This window comes from Pan troglodytes, chromosome 16 (assembly GCF_028858775.2).
Source record: "Pan troglodytes isolate AG18354 chromosome 16, NHGRI_mPanTro3-v2.0_pri, whole genome shotgun sequence".
Taxonomy (NCBI): domain Eukaryota; kingdom Metazoa; phylum Chordata; class Mammalia; order Primates; family Hominidae; genus Pan; species Pan troglodytes.
Window position 1 is genome coordinate 69,134,791 of NC_072414.2, and position 25,520 is coordinate 69,160,310.

Consider the following 25,520-nt stretch of genomic DNA (forward strand, 5'->3'; position numbering starts at 1 on the left):
AATTTAAATTAAAAAATTCCCTGTGTACTTAGCACTATGCAGCACTGAATACAAAAAAGAATAAGGCATCTTGGCATAATATCTTGTTAACCAAGTTAAACAGACTCTGATAAGAGTGGGATTAAGTTTTCTCTTTGTAAGTAGTACAATATATTTGCTTTTTCAAAGACTAGTAGATAATAGTAAAAATAATTCCCCACTTTGAGTAAAAGTAAGTTAATTCAGTCAAAAGATGGCTAAGTTGATTAACAGCTATCACTTATCAACAGAATAGCCAAATGAGACTCACCAGGAACACCATTTGCTTATGTCAGTGTTGTGTGCACTAGAAACCCATGTTGCATATGACATTCGTTTACAAGTTTGTGTCCATCTGTATTCATCTGGTTTAAAACCGAGACACGTATACATATGTAACAAACCTGCACATTGTGCACATGTACCCTAAAACTTAAAGTATAATAATAAAAAACAAAAAACAAACAAACAAAAAAACCGAGACATGAACCAAGCAAACACCTTTAGCAAGCACCAGATGGAGCTGCTGTCTAAGCCACAAAACCTTAACCACGAGGGCTTCATTTTAAACACTAATTATATTTGGAGACAAAGAGGTGCACTTAAAGACACTGTCAAAACTATTTTAACCTACAACAGTCTTATAGAGGGGGAATCTGTACCAGATGCAGGTCTGTCCAAAGAGCAATCCTTGGGTTTTACAGCCTTTGTGAAATGACTTCAACGGCAATCAATAACTAGCAGCTTTCCCTGCTCAACACCAACGCTCCCCAAATGGGAAACTCCAGTCTCCAAAGTTATGCTTGAGAAATAAGAAATGTGTCTCCTGAGGCACTTACACAAGGAAATAAAACAGTCTATCCTGGTGTCTTCTATTTATTTGCCAGAACAGGTCTGATACAGAGCACCCAAATGGAATGTTTGATAAGAAAAGCTCATTTACCTCCACATTCCTTATAATCTCAAAGCAAATCTTCTAGATGAAATAGTCTATGGGAGAGTTTAATGGCTGAAGCTGCCCCTAGGAGGTAGCCAGGATTCCATGATCTAAAATCCTATTTCATATTTGACAGTTTTCAGGACCAAAGCCCTTCAGGCTATAGATGAAGCTATTCAAGAGTGGCCTATTTCACTTCAAGTCATGACAGCTTTTTAAGAACCTATTACTGTTTTTTATTCTCTCTACTGCCATACAATGACAATAATTAGTTTGCTTCTAGTCCAACAGTTTCAGGCAGATTTGATACCAAAAAAACCCCCACAAAAATACAAAAAAACAACAAACAAATCCACAATGGATTTCAATCTTGAAATAAACTGGCCAGCAGAAAGAGCTGGAGCTCCTCAAGCTGGATTCAATTTCCGTTAGTAAAGAAAAGGAAAGTGTGTAGGTGGGAGATTAAACACCATATATACAGCATTTCCTAAAGGCACCCAAGGAGAATCTGTTAATAATAAAGGAGGATGGAGAATGAACTGCTAAGCTCCTCCAATTCTGTGACTCCCGAAGCCCACCATCTCTCTCCATAAAATCTGTCACATTGCCATGGAGGCAGAGTCAAGAATCCTCACTGCTGTACGTGGGCTTTTAAGGACACTCTCAGTGAGGATCTATTGCCTATATGTCATCCCACATATTAGTCCATCTCCAGGATGCTAGGGGACAATTTACAAGTCAAGGTTCTCACTAGGCTTTTGTTAAAGAACATGTGGGTCACTTTAAAAAAAGGAAAGGAAAATGTGACAACCATACCCACGTCACTGTTCCCAACCTTTCCTTCTTCCACAGTGAAAAATGCTGACCTGACACCTCAACCAGCTGCCAAACTCTTCAGTATATGACTAAAAGGGTGGGGAGAGGAAGTGAAAGCAAAGCTGCAGGAAGAAGTTTTGCAGAAGATAAAACACAGCTTAAATTTGGTACACAAATGGAAATTCCATGAGTAAAAGGGACTTTCTTGAGATCTGACCGAAAAAAAAAATTATCATTCCTTGCTATCACAAGAACATGAGGTTCTCCTATCTAAAGAAGAAACCGAAGTAAAATCTGCTTAATTTTGGAAACTTAATGAAATCTCCAGAAGCCCATCCAGTTCCAATTGTTCTAACCACAACAGTTTTTCTAACAATTCACTGCTCCTGTCACATGGTAGTCATCTCAGGATAAGAATCATGTAACAACAAATGCACCCCTGCAAAGCAGCACTGCTCAGTTCCAACTAATTTTTAAATTCAAACTCTTTGACGAATCAGTTAACTACTACTAATAATAATTATTATAAACTTGGTAATAACTAGTTATAAGATTAGAAGTTCCAAAATGTTCCCTGAAACCACTTTAGACCCCTATTTAAGAAGGTATACATCAGAGAAGAAGTTAAAATATTATCTAATAACAGCCAAGACTCCATAGTCTTTTATAGTTTTATTTTATTCACGAGCTTTTTCTTCTGCTTGGAATGTATTTCCTCTAATGCTGTTCCATTTGTTGAAACCCTATTTATCCTTCAAGATGCAGTTTAAATTTTACTTCTGTGATGAAGTTTTGCCTAACTCGATTATACCACATTGTTTTGTAATTATGTAAGTCCCCAGAAGGCAGGTCTAAGTGTTTTTCCTCTCTATATCTCTTGAATTGTTTGGAATACATTGGATACTAAATAAATGCTTGCACTCAAGAATAATTCTAGTTAGCATTTACTACTAAGTACCAGGCCCTTTACCCATAAAAACTCGTAATTCGGCCAGGTGCGGTGGCTCAAGCCTGTAATCCCAACACTACATTTTGGGAGGCCAAGGCGGGCAGATCACCTGGGGTCAGGAGTTTGAGACCAGGCTGGCCAACATGGTGAAACTCTGTCCATACTAAAAATACAAAAATTAGCCAGGCGTGGTGGTGGGCGCCTGTAGTCCCAGCTACTCAGAAAGCTGAGGCAGGAGAATCACTTGAACCTGGGAGGGGGAGGTTGCAGTGAGCCGAGATCACGCCACTGCACTCCAGCCTAGGCAACAGAGCGAGACTCTATCTCAAAAAAACAAAACAAAACAAACACCTCATAATTCTCACAAAACTCTATGATAGACATACTATTATTTGCCCTACTTTACTGACGAAGAAACTGAAACTTGCCCAAGGTCACACAGCTAGTAAATGGCAGAGCCAGGATGAATGCATGCATGCACGTATGCATGCATAAATGGTATAGCTTCATGGCATCTGGAGGCTGCTTTAAACATAAACATGGCAGTGTCTGAAAGACAGTCCACACAGCAGCAGCAGCAGCAGCACTGTCCACCATAGTGGAATTCCACCATGAATGAAGAAGTGTAAGAAATAGGCACACCCACACCTTCCCCTCCTCAGCTCTAAGATGATCAGTCCAGGTGCTCACTGCAGAATAAGCCAGAAGGAAACAAACAGGCATAAACTTAGCTAGTAGGCTGTCTCAAAGTTGTGTTTTTTGTGTTTCAGAGTGTTGAGGAAGTAATATTACGAGGCAAATTAAGCATGATCTTTCATCCAGCTCTCCAAGTCAGGAACAACTCTGATTTGGAGGGGCCACTGAAGTGGCTGGTTGAGAGTGAGTTGGTGAGATGTTGCTATCAGTCACCTTGCTCTGTTCCTCCTCTCCATTGCCCTCAACCTCAGAGCCAACTGCCAAGTGAAGAAAGCTGGACTACAGGCTAAATTAGGGAGTCACAGCTGATTGAGATGTGAGAAGACAGGGAATAAGAAAGAGACTAAACAAGGGCAGAGCAAAATTCAAATAAGAGAAGGTGGGAAAAAGGAAATTGGGAAGGAAGGAGAAATAAGAAAATAGTTAATGATTCTAAGAAAAATCCTGCTTGAATGTTTATAGCCACATAATCAGAGTGAGCAATGTCATTTTCTACCACTCTTCACTCATTTTTGGAGGCTTTATTGTCTTGTGTTACTTTACGTTTGGCAGGAGGCATTATTTTTCCAATTAAAAGAAATTTTACCTTTCCCAGCTATAGAAAAGAGTGAACAATACATACTGTAAAACATTTATAATTTAGACTTTTAAAGGGAAAAAGTACTTCTAAATTAATGAAAGTCTGAATTACACAATACTTTGAAGAAGTATAGATTTATTGCTTTTGAGGAAATACCATAATAAACTAGTCTTTCCTAGTGCAGATATTTGGACCTGTTCTAATAAATAAGTTGGAATTATTTTCTTAATGGTTGTAAATACATAACTTAAAATGCAGTCAAAGAATACTTCTCACACTGGAATCCGGGATGTGTTTTCAAGAGTCTATGAGTTCTCCAAAAGAGCTGAATATGAAACTGAAAGTAAAGTTTACATCTAAAATAAACTAATGTAAACACAGGCAGGATCATTGCAATGGCCATATTAACTAAGCACGCAATATAATTTCCAGGACTACAAATACCTTTCTGTTTCTAATATGAGCTGACACCAAGCACACTACTTTAACTGTAAGAAATAATGAGAAAAGAAAGGCTCACTTAATATGTAGATGATACAGTTCTACCAAAAGTAAAGACCAAAATGACATCATGGTGCAACCACTGTGTATTGTACCAATCTTGAATTTTCAATACCGTAGAAAGAAATGTGGCATAAGAAGACAGCCAATGGTAATGAAAACTGTAAAGAAAACTAGGGTGGCTGGCAGCTCCTTACCCACACAGTAAGCAGCAATTTAGTTTCAGCAAAACTTCATCTATTATATTAAATTGCTGTTAATTTGCATTTCATTAGTTTTGCAGGGTTTTTTTGTACTTAACTTTCAAATTTGTTTTATAGCTAAATGACAACTATAAGCATAAAGAATTTATACCTAACTTTATGTTTTTTGTATTTAAGTAAAATTATAATAATGTACGTCAACACTGACAGAGCACAGTTATTTTTTTCAGTTAAAAGGAGGTCTATAAATTACCAAAGTTTGAAAAGTAGTGCTTAAAAACAATAATCTCTTATGTCAGGTAAGCATTCCTCTTGTGATCTTATTCACATTACTAATTTGCTAAGAATCTGTTAAAGGAGTATAATAACTACCGTCAACAAAGCTCTTATGAAAATGAATTAAGATAAAATATATAAAGTGCCTAACTCGAAGGCTGATTCATAGTAAGCACTTAATAAATATTAGTTCTTTTCTCCTTTTATTAAATTTCTATATCCAACGGAGGCCAGGAAGGGGTATGATCCCTCTAATCTCCTCCACACATATCCACACCCCATCTTGACATACCAATTGGGCACTTGGGAAGCTATTTCAATGGGAACACTGTTAACTATGCTTAGGTTAGACTTCAGTTATCACGGATGATTTAATTGAAAGTTTTAGCTGCCTTGTAAACCTGTTTAAGACTTATTGCTTCTACAGGGAAAACATACTCCAAGTTCTGAGCAAGTGACTTGCAAGGAAACTTTAGCATTCCATCTTGGACTTGTGTTTTGCATCAATTTCAAGAGATGCTGTCAGATTCTATCAGGAAGGAGTTGCTGAGCAATAAGGTTATGTGATACTATTGTGCTTTAAGAATTCAGGTGGAAATGGAAAGAATATATTGACAGGAGGCAAGGTGAAAGGTAATGTAGTTGTTTCAACTAGTATAATACTAGTCCAGAGAAGGCCCCAAACTAATATAGTGGCAGTGGGAATTAACAAGCAGGGGCTGATGTGAGAGGCTAAATTGATAATTTTTATCAACCAGTGGGATAATAAGAGTGACTAAAGATGACCCTGCGGTCTGTATAGATCAAAACCCAGGATCAGTTTCCCAGAGATACACTGAAATGTGGACAATCAAGCTAGCACCAACTGCACTACTTTAACTGTAGAAAATCATGAGACAGATGATGTCCGAATGGAAATAACAAACACATTCTAAAACAAAGTGTGTGATTTAAAATTCTTCCCATTGAGAAATATCCAGATCTTTAATTACTATTTACTTATGTAAACCTGACTCTAAACCTTGACTGCAAGTGGTTTAGTGAGAGCAGTAAAGAAGATGCAGGATGCTGAGGTGGATGGGAGAGAAAATGAAAAAGGCAAAGTGACAATTCTTTAGTTAGTTTTATTTTATTACAGAATAAAGTTAGAAAAATGAGACTTGGGTTTAGTAACTGAAGTGATGAGGCCAGTGATGGACCATGAAGGATGGGAACTGTGACCAGGGCATTCGAGAACTCCAGATGTGCATGAGCACATGACAATAGGTTTCCACAGGACTGTTCTCAAGAAAACAGCAGAAGCTCAGACTCTGGGGAGTTACTGGATATTAACATATAAGGAGACCGCAGTCTGACAGAGGAAAAACTAAACTATCCCCCAATAAAAATATGCTGGGTCTTAATTCTCCTCATCAGTGAGATATCTACCTGTAGTTTGTATCACTGGACTACTAAAGTGAGCCCAAACACCTCCCAGTGGAAAGTGAGAGGTGGAATGCCAGCCATTCTTGAAGAGGTGCTGGGCCCCTGGCCCTTGTGGGTGCCAGAGCACTAGGAGTATTTCCATTCCTATCGTAACCACTCACCAATTAGGAGAACCCTCAGAGGCACAAATGAACAACACTCAAGGCCATTGCTAATAAGATTTGTAAAAACAGACAACTTACTCAAACTCTCTAGGCCGAACGGTCCTTACCTTTTTTTTTAAATGAAAAAAAAAATTCTTTATATTATACAAGTAATCAGAAAATAAAAATATGCAAAAAGCAATGAAGAAACCCCCAAATCTGACTATACTCTCTTCTGTGTCTTTTTTCTGTACACAGATCAAGGTGTATACGCACAGACACACAGACATATTTCACAGAATGAACATGCTGTTTGGTAACAAGAGTACCTTTAAAGTCTTTCCCCAAATTTACAATCTATTCAAAACATTATATACATGCAAATTTGGGTTAAAATACCATTTTGAATTATTCAAACAAATTTAACGAGACAAATGAAGTTGGAGTCAGAGATCTTTAATAACCTGAAACAAAAATAATTCTCACATATAAGAAGAAACACCTCTTCTCTATGGATATAGTTATCTGGCAAGATTACCTATTCAGGATATAGCTGAAAACTGGACAAAGTAGGAAAGCACCTTTTATAGTTTCATTTATAGACTCATTTTACACACAAATTTAATTTGATCAGCTTAAATTAGTTTTATTGATCTTGTTTGTACAGAAATAAAGGTGAATGCTCTACTTATAATTTAATGAATTATAGCTGTCTCTCTCAGGCTGCCTTATTTGTATATCCCCTGTCCACTTTACTATGAACCAAATGAGACTCTAATGTTAATTTGAGTGGAGATACGTGTCCACCGCTCCTTTAAAAAAGGTACCCAAATGTCCTTTCCACAATTACCCTTTTAAAAAGACTGTCGACCAGGTGTGGTGGCTCACTTGAGGTCAGGAGTTCGAGACCAGCCTGGCCAACATGGCGAAACCCCGTCTCTACTAAAAATACAAAAATTAGCTGTGCATAGTGGTGCGCGCTTGTAATCCCAGCTACTTGGGAAGCTGAGGTGGGAGAATTGCTCGAACCTGGAAGGCAGAGGTTGCACTGAGCAGAGATTGCACCACTGCACTCCAGCCTGGGTGACAGAGTGAGACTCTATCTTAATTAAACTAAACTAAACTAAACTAAACTAAACTAACTCTCTAGCCATCTCTTCTGTGATCTTGTCTATTCCCAAATATTTAAGGGTGGAACAACTTTCCAGAGTTTGCCATATAACATATACTTTATAATCTATATTCCAGAATTATACCTCTTGCTCCTGTCGTCTGAAGCTCCAGACTTCGGCTGCCTACTAGACCTTTCCAAACACAACTAATTACATCTTTCCTCCAAAACACAGTATGCTCAACCTTTTTCTAGGTACCATAACAGTAAATGGTATCAAAACATGGGCAGACATTCAGACTGGGTCAACTTTTGACTCCTCCTGGTCCTTCTCATGCTATATCCAATCAATTGTCAGGTTTTATCTTTCCTAATCTGTCCTCTCCCTTTGACCCATCTAGCTATAACTTGAGTCCTGGATTTTCATTGCTCTTTGTCTGAAATACTGAGATAGTATATTTTGTGTCCCAGTTCCTCTAAAATACAGCTCCTTAACTACTTTAACTCTTCATAAAGCCATTAATTGTTCTCAGTTGCATATATAATACATTTAAACTCCTTAGAATAAAATTTAATGCTCTTTGTGATCTGCTACTGACTTACCATTTTTAAAGCAGCCATTACTCCTCCATGTCCACTCATATAGCAATTGTTCAAAATCCTATAGATCTTTTGATCCTCCAGTCAAATTTTAATTCCCCTGTGAAGTCTCACATCCTCCTCTTAGAATTAACTGCTCCCTTCCCCAGATTCCCATCATATGGCTTTTGCATACCTTACTCCACCCCCCGACCCCCACTAGTCTTAGCTCCTTGAGTGCAGAAGATATATCTTATTCAGTCTTGGCACTGTATGTTTCTTGAACAGATGAATAAATGATGCTCTGCTATCTGGTTTCATAGACCAAAATAACTTAGAAGGAGACAGCAGCATTCAGACAGAAGTGGCAAGTGACAAGTGACTACCTGACAGCAAAGGGGGAGAAAGAAAAATACAAGAACCAAACTTAAGAACTGAAAAAGCTTTTCCATGTGGGCAAATAGCCCTATATCCCTTAAGGGCATCACTATATTTTAGAATAGCACTGTAATTGATGTTGACACCAATTATAGCAAGATAGCAAGAAAATAGTAAATTATGTTCGGGGTTCTGTGTTTAAGAAGGGAAGCAAACAACTAAAATGTGAAATGTATTTTGGAAAGATTTTTAAACAACTTATTTTATTTACTATAAGTTTATTTAATTATAAAATAATTACTCTTTATAGAAAACTATAAAAATAAAGACAGAGAAAAAAAGCACCCTAAATCTTAGTATGCATTTTAAAAACAATTTAGGTCACATAAGCACCAAATGACTATTCAAACTAAAAATATTTTAATGCTTAAAGAGCTCAAACCCACAGTTATCCAGAAACTTCGGCCAACTAGAATTCATTCTTTCAAAGGAACATAGAGAACTAAAATTTTACTGTATCATTAAAGTTATTAACCCAACTCTCCTGTCTTAACTAGTGACTGGAAAATGATGAGGTGGGGAGGAGATGAGGAAGTGGGGAACAATAACAAAAGATAAAAAATAGAAGGTGAGAGAAAAAGAAATGAACCCAAAATAAATAAAAGGTAGGAGGACAATCAAGACAAGTGAGAGGAAGAATAGAAAAACAGAGAGAAAGCATAATATCTGAGCAGACACATTCAGAAAAAGGACAGCTCTTCTTTCATTTTCCCCTCTCTTGACTTCTTTTGTTCTAATTGACTTCAGGCTGATGTGTGTAACCTTAGATGCATGCTGAATTCCAATGAAGTCCTCCTACATGTATACTTTATACCAAAACAATTCAGTTAAAAGGATTTTAATTGGTGTGCACCATTCCCTGCAATTTCAACATTTTAAAAATGAATAGTCTCACTAAGTACCAGATGGTGACATGTACTAATTAATCAGGCCTATTCAATGAACGAGCATATTAAAATGAATGCACCTATTAGACATGTGTTGCCGACGCTCCATCCTGAGGAAGCCTCCCCTCAAATGAGTGCCCACGGAAGGTGCAGATTTACTGTGCAATACTCACAAGTGTCTTCTGCAATTATTTGCAGTAGTAATGCCATCACTCTTGTGTCTCCCTCCAGATACTCAATATTTCATGCTAAGCAGCTGGTGAGCCTTGCTATCCCTGTATAATCTGTTTAACCTTCGTAAGCAAGAGCCAGCTAAATATTGGGTCTATAGTGTTTCTACTAAAGAGAAGATCTTACAGACTCATCAAGGTCATTTGTTAAATGGACAATGGGTGAAGGACAGATCAAATGAGGCTCTTGATCCAACTCCCTTCCTCCTCAATTTGTCTGTCAGCCGGTGAAAGCCTGAGCACTGCTAGCTGAAGGAATAAAATAGTGCAAATGGCAATCCTGCATGACAGGTTGCCATGCTCTGATTTTCCTCAAATGTTGTTAGCATTGGAGAGAAAGGTATATAATAACCTACTGGTAGGTCTCGGAATCCTACTAGGTACTCTTTTTTGAATGTGACAGAAATCTTAGAAGTCATTAGTTTTCTTAGCTCCTCATACTCATCACTCTTCTATTTTATACTATCTTGGATCAACATAATTTCAAATGTATTCTAATAGTAGGAAATTCCCCAAATCTCTCTAAATTTACTGAGAAACACTGGTTTCTTATTTGTTGAAGGCACTGAAAACTGAGCAGCTGATTAGGTAGGGAGACAGCAAGGCATACATAAAACATGGGCTTTGGAGAAAAAAGGGTGTTGTGAGACATGCATGTTAACTGGTATACAGCAAGCACTAACAAATGTTAGTGTTTTCCCCCAGATAATAGCAAATGGTAGGAAAAATAATCAACTTGGAAGGAAACATCACTGAATAACAGCCTAAATATGATTACTTTCAGAGAAACTGAGAGGTTATAATAGAAAATGTGATTTTTTGGTATACTTTAAAAATTAAACACAATATACTTTAACCTTCTAAGACAGCTTAATTAATTAATTAATTAACTAATTTACAGACAGGGTCTCACTCTGTCACTCAGGCTGGAGTGCAATGGTGCGATCATGGCTCACTGCAGCCTCAACCTCCCCAGGGTCAGGTGATCCTCTCACCTCAGCCTCCTGAGTAGCTGGGACTACAGGTGTCTGCCACTATGCCTGGCTAATTTTTTTTTTTTTTTTTTTTTTTAAGATACAGGGTTTTGTCACATTTCCCAGGCTGGTCTCCAACTCCTGGGCTCAAGTGATCCACTTGCCTTGGCCTCCCATAGTGCCGGGATTACAGGCATGAGCCACCACACCCAGACTAAAACAGCTTGGAAGACAGAATTTTGAGACATTTGTGCTTGTTTCTGATACATGGCAATAGATATTGCTTAAAATTAGAATATCACCCAAAAGAATGCTTAGGGAAGGATAGCCAATGACAGAAACAACAAAATTTGTAGTTACCAGAAAAGCCTCCTTCATGACAAAGGCCATTTTATTACTTTCCTTGGGATCTTGCCTAAAAACAAGAGGTGAAATTTATATATTATCCAAACAGAATTTAATTAATTTGGACATAATTGAAAGTCCAAAATAGCAAGAACATATTCATCAAGAGGTTTCTATGCAATGATTAAATAATCTTTTGAAAGTTTCTGATACTTTGGTCTAATAATTTTTGAAAGATTTCTGTTATTTTTAAATTTTTGGTTCTACCTTTACCTTTTTTCTACCTTAATAATATTTTGATACAGCATCTAGCATAGAAGTAGGTTTTTATAAGAGTCTTGTGTTCTGAGATAAGACAAAACCCAGGAAAACAAGACATCAAAACCAAGTGTAATTCCTAGCCCAAACATTTAAAAGAAACCATGTTAGGGAACTAAGAACTCTGACTAACTGAAAGGAAAGCAATGATTTATAATAATCTAAGTAGACCACGACAATTTTCAGACTACAGTTGACCCTTGAACAACATGGGTTTGAACTGCGCAGTTCAACTTACATATGGATTTTTTCAATAAATATATTGGAAAATTTTATGGTGATTTGTGACAATTTGATAAAACTCGCAGACAAACCATGCAACCTAGAAATATTAAAAAAACTATGAAAAAGTTAGGTATGTCATGAATACATAAAATATATGGATAGTATATTTTATCATTTACTATCATAGAGTATATACAAATTATAAAAAGTTAAAATTTATCAAAACTTAAATGAGAGAAATGTAAACAAATATAAAGATGTAGTATTAAATAACTGCATAAGTATATGAATAACCACATATTATAATACATACTATACTACTGTAATAATTTTGTAGCCACCTTCTGTTGCTACTGAGGTACACTCAAGTATTCTATCTCCTTAAAAGGCCATGTGATGCTAATCATCTCCACATGAACAGTTCATCTCTCCAATAAATTGTGTATTATAGTAAAAAGTGATTTCTTGAGGTTCTTGTGTATTTATCATATCATGTTTATTTTTAGTGCAATGCTGTAAACCTTAAATAACACATAGGACCCACATGAAATGCCACCAGTGATGCTGGAGGTGCTCCCAAGAAGCAGAGAAAAGTTATGACACTTTAAGAAAAAGCTGAATTGCTTGTTATGTACTGTAGTTTGAGGTCTGTAGCTTTAACTGCCCACCATTGCAAGATAAATGAATCTAGCCTAAGGACCAGTATAAAAAACAGAAAATGAAGTTCATGAGCCATCAATGCAGCAAGGCTAGCAGGCATGAAAATCTTGCACTTTTTGAGAAATACCTTTTTGTATCATATTGAAAACAGCATTTGTATGGGTGCAGGATTGCTATAAGAAAGGTATACTTAGAGACTGTAATATTATTCAAGAAAAAGTGAGGTCATTATATGACAACTTAAAGCAAAGGGAAAGTGAAGGAGCTAGAGAATTTAATGTCAGCAAAGGATGGTTTGATAATTCTAGAAAAAGATTTGGCTTAAAAAATGTCAAGATAACAGGAGAAGCAGCTTCTGCCAACCAAGAGGCAGCAGATAAATTCCTAGATGCTATTAAGAAAATCATTGAGGAAGGATATCTGCCTGAGCAGGCTTTTAGTGCAAATGAAGTGCCCTATTTTGTGGGGGGGAAAAAGCCACCAAGGACATTTATTTCATCTATTTGTATGGAAGAGAAGTAAGCACCAGGATTTAAGGCAGGAAGGGATAGGCTAACTCGACTGTTTTGCACAAATGTGGTCAGATTTATGATTGGGACTATCCCTATCTATAAAGCTAGTAATCCCCAAGTCTTGAAGAGAAATGATAAGCCCCAGCTGCCACTCTTGTTTATACAGCAAGAAGGTCTGAATGAGAACCCTTTTTCCAGATTGGTTCCATCAATGCTTTGTTCCTGAAGTCAGAAAGTACTTTGCCAGTAAGAGACTGCCTTTTAAAGTTCATTTGGTATTAGGCAATGTCCCTGGCCACCCAGAATACCATGAGTTCAACACTGTAGATATCGAAGTGGTCTACTTGCCATCAAACACAATGTCTCTAATTCAGCCTCTAGATCGGGGGCCATAGGACCTTTAAGGCTTATACAAAGTTCCATGTGGAAAGGACTGCCAACATTGTGAAAGAGAGCTCTGATAGAGAGAACACCATGAAAGCCTGGAAGGATTAAACTGTTGAAGATGACATTGTTGTTACAGAAAAAGTTGTGAAAGCCATCAAGCCCCAAACAATAAATTCCTCTGGAAAACTCTGTGTCCACATGTTGTATATGACTTCAAGGGATTTATGACAGAGTTAATCGAAGAAATCATGACAGAGACTGCGGATATGGCAAAAATAGTGTAGGGTGTGTGTGTGTAAAAGGTGTCGAGATATGGCTCTTGGAGACACTGAAGAGCTAATATACCTCACATCAGAAGAATTTACGGAAGATGACTTGATGGAGATGACTGCTTCCAAACCAGCGCCAGACAATGAAGATGAAGATGTAGAAGAAGCAGTGCCAGAAAACAGATTGAGGTTAGACAATCCAGTAGAAGGATTCGGACGATTCAAGACTGCTATTGACTTCTTTTACAACATGGTAGGGAAATGGTTAAATTTCTTCTTTCTTTCTATATTTTTCCTTCTAACTAATTTTAGATAGTTACTACATATAGACTCATACTTTACCATAACTTACCTCTGGAGTAAAATATATTATTAAAAAAATTTCTTCATATACTGTGATGTGAGCTCTTTATCAACTATGTAGATGCTACCAAATGTTTTAGCATTTCTCCTAAGATTTACATGTCATACACTAAATGCATCAAGTTGAGTTCAAGCAACTCAAGATTAATGTTATTGATTTCAGGGAACAGATTAGTAAAAAGGGGTTCTACTACTCAATGTCTTTCCAACTTTAAGACATATATCAACCCTTAGTTTTATTGTATAAATTGATAAGCCTTTGTGTCTTTTTTTTTTTTTTTTTTTGAGATGGAGTCTAACTCTGTCACCCAGGCTGGAGTGCAGTGTTGAAATCTCAGCTCACTGCAAGCTCCACCTCCCGGGTTCATGCCATTCTCCTGCCTCCGCCTCCCGAGTACCTGGGACTACAGGCACCCGCCACCACACCCGGCTATTTTTTTTTGTATTTTTAGTAGAGATGGGGTTTCAACGTGTTAGCCAGGATGGTCTTGATCTCCTGACCTCGTGATCCTCCCGCCTCAGCCTCCCAAAGTACTGGGATTACAGGAATGAGCCACTGCGCCCGGCCCAAGCCTTTGCGTCTTAATGCCACTGTTTTCCTATTTCCAAACATCATAGGCCAAAGTGGCTAATCAAGAAATTAAAGAAGATTTACCTCATAAAAAAATGATCATTTCTGCCTCCCTTTGATTAGTCAAAGGCTCTTTCTAGTGTTGATATGCTAGATATACTGCTTGAAGTTCTAGCATATCCCAAATATTGCTTTTTCATCATTTTGGTATATAATATGGGAAAAGCTAATTCAGAGTTTGTTTTTATGTTAATATATTCATGGCCACATTCCAAGGAATGCCTAGCACCTTGGAATACAGCCTGTCACTTAGCTAGGGGCATAAATGACTAACTCAGCATTGTATCTTAAAGACAGAAGCAGAAGCAGAATCTCCAACCCTAACTGTGTTAGATGTCATACTTAGATCACACTGGCTCCCTTTGTGCATCTGATTCATCTGCTTTTTGTCAAACTTGGTATTCATTTTAGACTCCAATATTGTTCCAAATCAGGCTAAGTTTTAATATTAAAGCAGTCTTCTAGTTAAAGCTGCCTGTAATCTAAGACTGGGTGCAGTCTTAGATGCAGTTTCACATTTAGTCTTTTGGATGCAGTTTCACATTTAGCTATTTAAAACCTCTATGTTCAAGAAGCATCATATTTTCTGCCTGGATTTGTGGGGTGTTGCTCAATTGTGTACCTTGCAATTTAGCACTAGATTATTTCTCAGATCCTTGAACAACATGGGTTAGGAGTGCCGACCCCTCATGTGATAAAAAATCTGCATATAACTTTTGACTACCACAGAACCTAACTACTAATAGCCTGCTGCTGACCAGAAGCCTTACTCATAACATAAACAGTTGATTAACACATATTTTGTACATTGTATGTACTATATACTGTATTTTTACAAAAAAGTAAACTAGAGAAAGGAAAATGTTATTAAGAAAATCATCTTTGGGGCTGGGTGCGGTGGCTCACGCCTCCTGTAATCCCAGCACTTTGGGAGTCCGAGGTGGGCGGATCACAAGGTCAGGAGATCGAGACCATCCTGGTTAACACGGTGAAACCCCGTCTCTACTAAAAAAAATACAAAAAAATAGCTAGGCATGGTGGTAGGTGCCTGTAGTCCCAGCTACTCAGGAGGCTGAGGCAGGAGAATGACGTGAACCCGGAGGCGGAGCTTGCAGTGAGCGGAGATCATGCCACTGCACTCCAGCCTAGGTGACAGAGTGAGACTCCATCTCAAAAAAAAAAAATGAAAATCATCTTTGGGAGGCCGAGGTGGGCAGACTGCTTGAGCTCAGGAGTTCAAGAGCAGCCTAGGCAACATGGCAAAACCCTGTCTCTACCAAAAATACAAAAATTACCTGGGTGTGGCGGTGCGCACCTGTAGTCCCAGCTACTTGGTAGGCTGAGGTGGGAGGATGGCTTAAGCCCAAGAGGCAGAGATTGCAGTGAGCTATGATCATACCATTGCACTCCAGCCTGGGCGACAGAGCCAGACCCTGTCTCAGAAAAAAAAAAAAAAAAGAAAAACATAAAAGAAAATGTATTTATGCATTAAGTGAAAGTGGATCATTGTAAGGGTCTTCATCCTCATTGTCTTAATGTTGAGTAGGCTGAGGAGGAGGAAGAAGAGTAGGGGTTGGTTTTGGTGTCTGAAGAGTGGCACAGGCAGAAGAGGAGGTGGAAGGGGAGGTAAGAGAGGCAGGCACTCACAGCATAACTTTTATTGAAAAACATCTGCATGTAAGTGGACCCACGCCGTTCAAACTGGTATTGTTCAATAGTCAATAAAACATAGAGACAATAAAAATCTGGGAAACAGTAGCTGTGAAAATTTAAAAATCATTTATATTATTGCTTGAATAGGTAGGCAAAGCAGAATACAATGATGAAGTTTTACTCTTGTGTTTTAAAATCAAGAGCACAACCCAAAGAATAAACACAATTTTGATGAAGAGCAAAATTGGAGGACTGACATTACCCAACTTCAAGACATACTATAAAGCTACAGTAATCAAGACAGAGTGATGCTGGCAAAAGAACAGACAAATAGATCAATGGAACAGAACAGATAGACCAGAAACAGATCCATACAAATACAGTCAATTGATCTGACAAAGGAAATTCAGGGGAGAAAGCATAGACTTTTTCACAAATGGTACTGAAACAACTGGACATCCAAAAAAAAAAAAAATCTCAATACAGATACTATATCCTTCACAGAAATTAACTCCCAATGAATCAATGGCCTCAATGTAAACCATAAAACAATAAAACTCCTAAATGATAACATAGGAGAAAATATAGATGATGGTGAGTTTAGTGATGACTTTTTAGATTTGACACCAAAGGCATGATCCTTGACAGAAAGCGCTGGTAAGCTGAACCTCATTAAAATTAAAAACGTCTACTCTGCAAAAGATACTGTGAAGAAAATGAGAACACAAGCCACATAGTGATACGAAATATTTGCAACACGTATCTGCAAAGGGACTGTTATTCAAAATACAAAAATAACTCTTAATTCTCAACAATAAGAAAATGAACAACCAATTTAAAAAGTGTGCAAAAGACCTGAAGAAACAGATAAAGACAATATACAGACAGCAAATAAAAAGATGCACCACATCACGTTACTAGGGAATTGCAAATTAAAACAGTAAGGTACCACTACACACCTATTAGAATGTATAAAATCTACAATAGTGACAAAACCAAATGACAGCAAGGATATGGAGCAACAGAAACTTATCCATTGCTATCGGGAATGCAAAATGGTACAGACCCTTTGGAAGACAGTATGGCAGTTTCTTGAAAAACAACATAACTCTTACCATACAATCCAGCAATCATACTTCTTGGCATTTACCCAAAAGAGCTGAAAACTTATGTCCAAACAAAACCTGCATGTAAGTGTTTATAGGAGCAGCTTGGGTGGTGAGAGGAGCAGCAGTGTCCAGGCAGCCCAGCTTCACAAAGGCTCTCATTGCGCCGCAGCCTGCAGGCACCAGGTCATACCCTCCCCACTGCCAAGATGCCCAACTGAAGGAAGAGCCCAAGGAGATTGGCCTGGTGGTCAGCTAAATCTGCTCCTGCAAAAGTGGAAAGGAAGCCAATCCCAGCACTTTGGGAGGCCGAGGCAAGTGAATCACAAGGTCAGGAGTTTAAGACCAGCCTGGCAACATGGTGAAACCCCGTCTCTTCTAAAAATACAAAAAAATTAGCTTGGAGTAGTGGCGAGCACCTGTAATCCCAGCTACTCAGGAGGCTGAGGCAGGAGAATTGCTTGAACCCAGGAGGCAGAGGTTGCAGTAAGCTGAGATTGTGCCACTGCACTCCAGCCCCGGCAACAGAGTGAGACTCTGTCCAAAAAAAAAGGCAGCAGGAAAGGACAAATCTTCAGACAAAAAAGTTCAAAAAAAGGGAAAAGGGGAAAAAAGGGAAAACAGGCCAAAGTGGCTAATCAAGAAACTAAAGATTTACGTGCAGAAAATGGAAAGACTAAAAACGAGGCATGTCCAGCCTTTGATGAAGCCAGAGAAAGAAGCCAAGTCTGATTAATATCTTATAACATGTCTTATCAGTGGTCACTATTTCTCTTCTTGTACAATCCAGAGGAATATTTTTATCAACTATTTTGTAAGTGCAAGTTTTTTTAGTAGCTCTAGACACATTTTCAAGAAGCATGGAATCCCATCTCATCCCATTTTTTTTTTAAGATCAAACGCTTTTTTAAAAAAAAAAAGTTAAATAATTTGCTAGTTAGTTTTTGGTACAACAGAAGATGGTGTAGGATATTGAGTTATGGGAGGCTCTGACTGTCTTGGGTTTCAGCTTAACATTCCACAGATGAAGGGTTAGTTTTAGGATATAGTTATATCCTATAATACAAAGCATACTAACTGGCAATATGGAGCCACAGTTCTGCATTTAATCTCTTGAACATTTTAAATTACTCCTATTCCCATGTTGTTTTATAGCAGAATTGATTCCTAAAGAAAAATACTCCTTGCTCATGGCTCTCCTTATCAGAATTGTGTGCACTCTGTAACATCTTTGGTTGTGGCAGTCCTGTTTCCCTAATAACTGTTAATGTGCTGTGAAAGACGAAAACTTTGAGTATGTAGTGTATATGCTATTAAATTGTGAATTGGTAGGATGTATGTAACAGCTTATGAACATGTGAAGATGCTTGATAGCCAGTACTTGATAGCCATGTAAGGAGACTGCCTCCAAATTTTAAGCTGGGAAGTCACTGCAATAACTTTATTATTTTTTATTATACTTTAAGTTTCAGGGTACATGTGCACATTGTGCAGGTTAGTTACATATGTATACATGTGCCATGCTGGTGCGCTGCACCCACTAACTCGTCATCTAGCATTAGGTATATCTCCCAATGCTATCCCCTCCCCCCTCCCCCCACCCCACCACAGTCCCCAGAGTGTGATATTCCCCTTCCTGTGTCCATGTGATCTCATTGTTCAATTCCCACCTATGAGTGAGAATATGCGGTGTTTGGTTTTTTGTTCTTGCGATAGTTTACTGAGAATGATGATTTCCAATTTCATCCATGTCCCTACAAAGGACATGAACTCATCATTTTTTATGGCTGCATAGTATTCCATGATGTATATGTGCCACATTTTCTTAATCCAGTCTATCATTGTTGGACATTTGGGTTGGTTCCAAGTCTTTGCTATTGTGAATAATGCCGCAATAAACATACGTGTGCATGTGTCTTTATAGCAGCATGATTTATCGTCATTTGGGTACATACCCAGTAATGGGATGGCTGGGTCAAATGGTATTTCTAGTTCTAGATCCCTGAGGAATCACCACACTGACTTCCACAATGGTTGAACTAGTTTACAGTCCCACCAACAGTGTAAAAGTGTTCCTATTTCTCCACATCCTCTCCAGCACCTGTTGTTTCCTGACTTTTTAATGATTGCCATTCTAACTGGTGTGAGATGGTATCTCATAGTGGTTTTGATTTGCATTTCTCTGATGGCCAGTGATGATGAGCATTTTTCATGTGTTTTTTGGCTGCATAAATGTCTTCTTTTGAGAAGTGTCTGTTCATGTCCTTCGCCCACTTTTTGATGGGGTTGTTTTTTTCTTGTAAATTTGTTTGAGTTCATTGTAGATTCTGGATATTAGCCCTTTGTCAGATGAGTAGGTTGCGAAAATTTTCTCCCATTTTGTAGGTTGCCTGTTCACTCTGATGGTAGTTTCTTTTGCTGTGCAGAAGCTCTTTAGTTTAATTAGATCGCATCACACTACCTGACTTCAAACTATACTACAAGGCTACAGTAACCAAAACAGCATGGTACTGGTACCAAAACAGAGATATAGATCAATGGAACAGAACAGAGCCCTCAGAAATAACGCCGCCTACCTACAACTGTCTGATCTTTGACAAACCTGAGAAAAACAAGAAATGGGGAAAGGATTCCCTATTTAATAAATGGTGCTGGGAAAACTGGCTAGCCATATGTAGAAAGCTGAAACTGGATCCCTTCCTTACACCTTATACAAAAATCAATTCAAGATGGATTAAAGATTTAAACGTTAGACCTAAAACCATAAAAACCCTAGAAGAAAACCTAGGCATTACCATTCAGGACATAGGCATGGGCAAGGACTTCATGTCCAAAACACCAAAAGCAATGGCAACAAAAGACAAAATAACTTTAAAAAAGAACTGCAACACATAAGCTTTTTAGATTCTTGGTATGTATGTTAAGAATTGTGTACAAATTGAGATATCTGTGGACTGGTCCTCAACACAACCAACAAAATCTCAATTATGAAAGGAAAAATGCTTACAGTAGTTTTAGTCATAATTGCTAAAACTTGAAGTAAGGAAAGTGAATGGACAAACTGTGGTATACCCATACAACAAATACTATCTAATGACAAAAATGAGTTACCAAGCCAAGAAAAGACAAAGACATAGAAGAACCTTGGATGCACATTATTAAGTGAAAGAGGCCAATCAATCTGAAAAGGCTAGATATTGTATGATTCTAAATATATGACATTCTGGAAAATGCAAAACCAAATGTTGAGATAGTAAAAAGATCAGTGGTTGCCAGGAATAAGGGGGAACGGAGGAATGAATAGGTGGAGCAGAGGGGAATTTTAGGGCAGTGAAACTATTCTATATGATACTATAATGGTGGATACATTACACAGTTGTCATTATACATTTGTCAAACCTCATAGAATGTACAACAAAAAGAGAAAATCCTAATGTAAACTATGGACTTCGGTTGATAAAGGGGTTCTAACAAGAAAACCATGTTTTACATTTCCAGTTAGGCTTCCAATTTTTCTTTCAAGACTCTCACAGTGCTCCTGCTCAGCTCCAGGCTCATACAGGTCTAGGAACAGGTTGGGCTAAAAACGGATCCATGCTACTCTGAAATAAGGGACAAGGCTCTGAGTGTGGCTTTTCCCCAAGACTTTCAACAGAGTAGGTGAGAAAATCCAACATTAAGCAAACTGTGCTTTGCATCTGCCCGTCAACTTAAATCTGTTGCTTTTATCTTTACAGCTACTATATACAGTGCTTCAGGTACTACTATGTATGACGCATCTTTAATTCAATACAATAATCTTGAGGGGCAGTAACTATCATCATTTTAGTACACTTTAATAAAATGGCAGATTGAAGATATTCAATTCCTTGTGCAATGCTATACCACTTTTAAGTAGTATGCTGGGATTTGAACCCAGGCCTGACTCATTACAAAGTCCCACTCAACGCTATGCAATCATGCTGTTTCTATAATCTTTGGTAACCACATATCTTCTCTAGTTTCTGATCTCAGGACATCCCATTCCTCTCTGTACTTGACCACTCCCTTGTCTAGAGTCACTAGTATCTTTGGGAAAACGATACCGTCACTCTCAGTATTGTTTCCACAGGACTTATATCAGTGAGGCCAGCAACTTCCTCTTAGGGCGAATAGTATGTTCATCTTTTCCTCTACTTTCTTAATTACAATGCTTACATTAACTAGAAGAACTATGAATTCTAGGCAATGTTGTATAGGGAAAAAACACCATTCTTTCTGCCAAAGTAAAAAAGCTAGGAAAATGAAACAAAAAAACCAATCTTCTATTTAGAATAAAACAATATAAAATGATGGGTTATAAAACAGCTAAAGCCTAATGTGTGAAATGTGTGAAAATACCTGGTTTTGGTAAGACAGAAATACTTAACTATAGAGAACTAACTCACTGGTGAAAAACTGAAAGAATGGCCTCAGAAAAATAGGAAGTCATGACCAATTATTAAATAATAATATTTGTCTTTACCACCTCCATTACTGCTTTGTATAGCAGCAATAAAACATAGATGTTATCTAAAGGGTTTCTTTCCATTGTACTAATTTTTGAAGGACTATCTCCAGTCTGTTCTTAACTATTTTTGGAAGTTAGGGAAGATTTGTCTACAGACTAGCAAGTAAACTGACAGTATAGATTCAACTACTTACTGGCATAATGGAAAGCCAGGAAATGAGTGTTGAAAAAAGTTCTATACAAAGAAAATTCAAACCAGATCTAAAAAAGTCTAGTCTAAGATAACCCTTTTATGTCTCTTTTTTAATATAAAAGAAAAAAATTGTTTGTGACATATAAGAGAGGATATAGAAAGTCCAAGATTTCCATATATGTACCTTCAGCTATTGAGTCTAAACACTAGCAAACGGAGATTTTCAAAGTAACCCGAATGAAGTCAAGACACTGCATCCATTTTATCCTGGGCTTATTTCTTTATCCTTCAGGAAAAGATGTCTTTTATACCAGAAACTATCAAACAAGCTAACAGATGGCAAGGGCACTGAATCAAGTCTAATTTGGGTTGAATTCAAATTTGATTATCTAGAGACATGAAAGCAATATACCTATATTAGCATCAGATGCGTAATGCTGATAAAAATGTTATGGAAGTATGATACAGCAGAGAGCTTTCTGGACTTAAAAGATCCCTTTGGGCTAACTAGTTAGAAAACTCTGGCAAAGTCACAAATTCCTTCTGCCTCAGGATCCTTTACCTGCACAATGGGATGATAATAACTGGTCTTCCTTTCTGTGAGATGCTGAGAGGATACAATGGAATATTTTAAAAATTTTTTCTTCACTGGGTGTGGTAGGCAGAATAATGACCCCACAAAGATGTCCAAATCCCCAGAACTTGTGAAATTGTTACCTTATATGGATTCTCCCTTAGAGCCTTCTGAAGGAATGCAGCCCTGCCAAAACCTTGATTCTAGCCCAGTGAAACTTATTTCAGATTTCCGGCCTCCTGAATTCCAAGATAATAAATGTATTGTTTTAAACAATTACGTTTATGACAATTTGTTACAGCAGTAATAAGAAACTAACACACTGAGTTTGGTCTCAGCTCTGACACTTTCCCTTTCTATGTATCCCTGGGCCAGTTACTTATGTCTTTGAACTTTAGTTTCCTCATCTGTCAAATAAGAATTAACAATAGCAACTACCAGTTGTTACAGAGATCAAATAGGATAACTAAGTGCTATAGCATAAGTGATTAAAAATGGTAACTATCCTTATATTTACTTCTTATGTTACACTAAGGCAATATAATGCAATTATTTTTACACAACCTACATTCAACTTATACTTTCCATATATACCACAGATGCATATTAAAGCTTCTATCACTAAAGTTATTGGTAATATATTGATGGACAAGTCATTAGTTTGTTCTTGCAGATCATAAAGTTGAAGTTCTTTTAGATCTCAAAGTTCCCAAAAGGAAGAAGCAATATATACGTAATTCATTTGAAACCCAGCATTTTAAATCCAGTAAAAAGTCCATTTTAACTCCAGTAAAAAGTCAAGACTCTACACTGATTTTGTCCTTAGATTACCTCCATATCCTTCAGGAAAAAGTGTCTTTTAAACCAGAAAACTTTTGATGACCAAAGATAAAATTTAAATAGGAATCTGAAGGAATAGGAAGAGAAATCATTGATTAAGAAAATAAATTCAGGCTGGGCGCAGTGGCTCACGCCTGTAATCCCAACACTTTGGGAGGCAGAGGTGGGCAGATCACCTGAGGTCAGGAGTTTGAGATCAGACTGGCCAACATGGTGAAACCCCATCTCTAGTAAAAATACAAAAATCAGCCAGGTATGGTGACAGGTACCTGTAATCCCAGCTACTCAGGAGGCTGAGGCAGGAGAATCGCTTGAACCTGGGAGGTGGAGGTTGCAGTGAACCGAGGCTGCACCAATGCATTCTGGCCTTGTGTGCTCAGGGCGACAGAGCAAGTCTCTGTCTCAAAAAACAAAAACAAAATTCACAAGGAAGTTTAATGATTTGGTTTTTTAGCAATATTCAGCTAGTTTATGTCAGGAATGATTATCTCCAGGGTTTTCTACTTCTAGATCTGTGCTATTTTATTACAGTAGAGATCAGCAAACTATGTCCCATGGGTAAAATCTGGTCTGCCATCTCTTTTTGTAAAGAAAGTTTTATTAAAACAGGCAAACACATCCATTCACATACTGCCTATACCTGCTTTTGTGCTACAAAGGCAAACTGAGTAGTTGCAACAGACTATGCCCTGTAAAACCTAAAGTACTTAAAATTGGCCCATATACAAGAAGTATACTTTCCCTAGTGTTACAGCATATTACTTCGCAAGGCATGTAAGCTTATTTTATCTTATAAGGTGTTTCAAAACAATAGATTTTTAAAATGAACTTTCAGCAAACTATTAAGTTTACACAAATAAAGGAATACTGTGGCTTGATGTACCATATAATATTAAACATGGATGAAATTCTGGGTAGTACAGGTTCTACGGCTCCACTAAGATACCATGGAGGTGAGTTCAATTCTGGCTAAATAATGTTGATTTATTAACAGCAAAATTACTCAGCATACAAATGCTGAGCAAAATAAAATAATGACTTATGACTGCTATAATTATTATTCAATAAAAGTGACTGTAGGCCAGGCACGGCAGTTCACGCCTGTAATCCCAGCACTTTGGGAGGCCGAGGTGGGTCGATCATCTGAGGTCAGGAGTTTGAGACCAGCTGGCCAATGTGGTGAAACCCCATCTCTACTAAAAATACAAACATTAGCCAGGCATGGTGGCAGGCACCTGTAATCTCAGCTACTCGGGAGGCTGAGGCAGGAGAATTACTTGAACCCAGGAGGCACAGGTTGCAGTGAGCCGAGATCACGCCACTGCACTCCAGCCTGGGAGAAAAGAGCGAAACTCCATCTCAAAAAAAAAAAAAAAAAAAAAAAAAAAAAGTGACTGTAAAGATGTTTGATCATAATTTATATTCAAAATTTATCATGATTAAAAATGCAAAATACTGTTTCCTTCTCTGGTGTTTTCATAAAACATTTATTCATTATTATTTACTGAGTTCCTCATCTTATCCTTTTATAAGACTCATACATTATGTTTTCTTTATGATCAAGTATGGGAAAGAACTAATAACTATTGGATATGAAGATGTTCTAGAAACTAAAATATATAATCATTGAATTTTCAAAATAAACTTATAAAGAAATATTTTTCATTTCCATTTTATAGATGAAGAAACAGACTCAGGGAAAGTGAACATTTCCTCCAAGGTTAAGCTATTAAAGCCATTAGGGTGCCTGAGCTGGGAATTCAGCCCAGGTTTTTTAGTGGCCAAGGTTCTCTTTTTAGTACTTTTCCTAATTCATAATATCTCAGATTCGATGACCTCTTTGGTATATTTGGTATAGAACTGTTGGTCCAGTTAACTACTTGTTCAAGTTATTTGGATTTAAAGCTCCTTTTGAGAAAATAAAAAATTAGCCTTGCTTACTTGGGGAAGTGGAATAGCCCTAACTTTCGGAAAAAAGGTAAGTCAGTCTCCCAAATTTTAAAATAAATATCAACTCTGCTATTTATACAATTGTGTCATCTAAAGCACATGGATCTCCTCTGGACTCAACAAGACAAAATACAGACATACCGGAAACTCATAACAGAATTTGATAAAGTTTTATTCAATCAATTTTCTTTCTAAAGTTTGCTTGTTCCTATTCAACATAGGCCAAAGGACATTTTATTTAT

At 37.5% G+C, this 25,520-nt stretch overlaps 1 protein-coding gene across 26 annotated transcripts in view; it reads right to left on the reverse strand.

Moving 5' to 3' along the window:
• The window catches only part of PEAK1 (pseudopodium enriched atypical kinase 1), a 310,312-nt gene that overhangs the window by 73,366 nt on the left and 211,426 nt on the right, over positions 1-25,520 (reverse strand). Inside the window, exon 6 of one of the 26 annotated variants that reach the window (XM_063795326.1) lies at positions 11,124-11,178. The exons of the other annotated variants lie outside the window; for them this stretch is intronic. The gene's annotated coding sequence lies outside the window, so the exon portion shown is untranslated. The remainder of the gene's footprint in view (positions 1-11,123; positions 11,179-25,520) is intronic. 26 annotated transcript variants of the gene reach the window in all.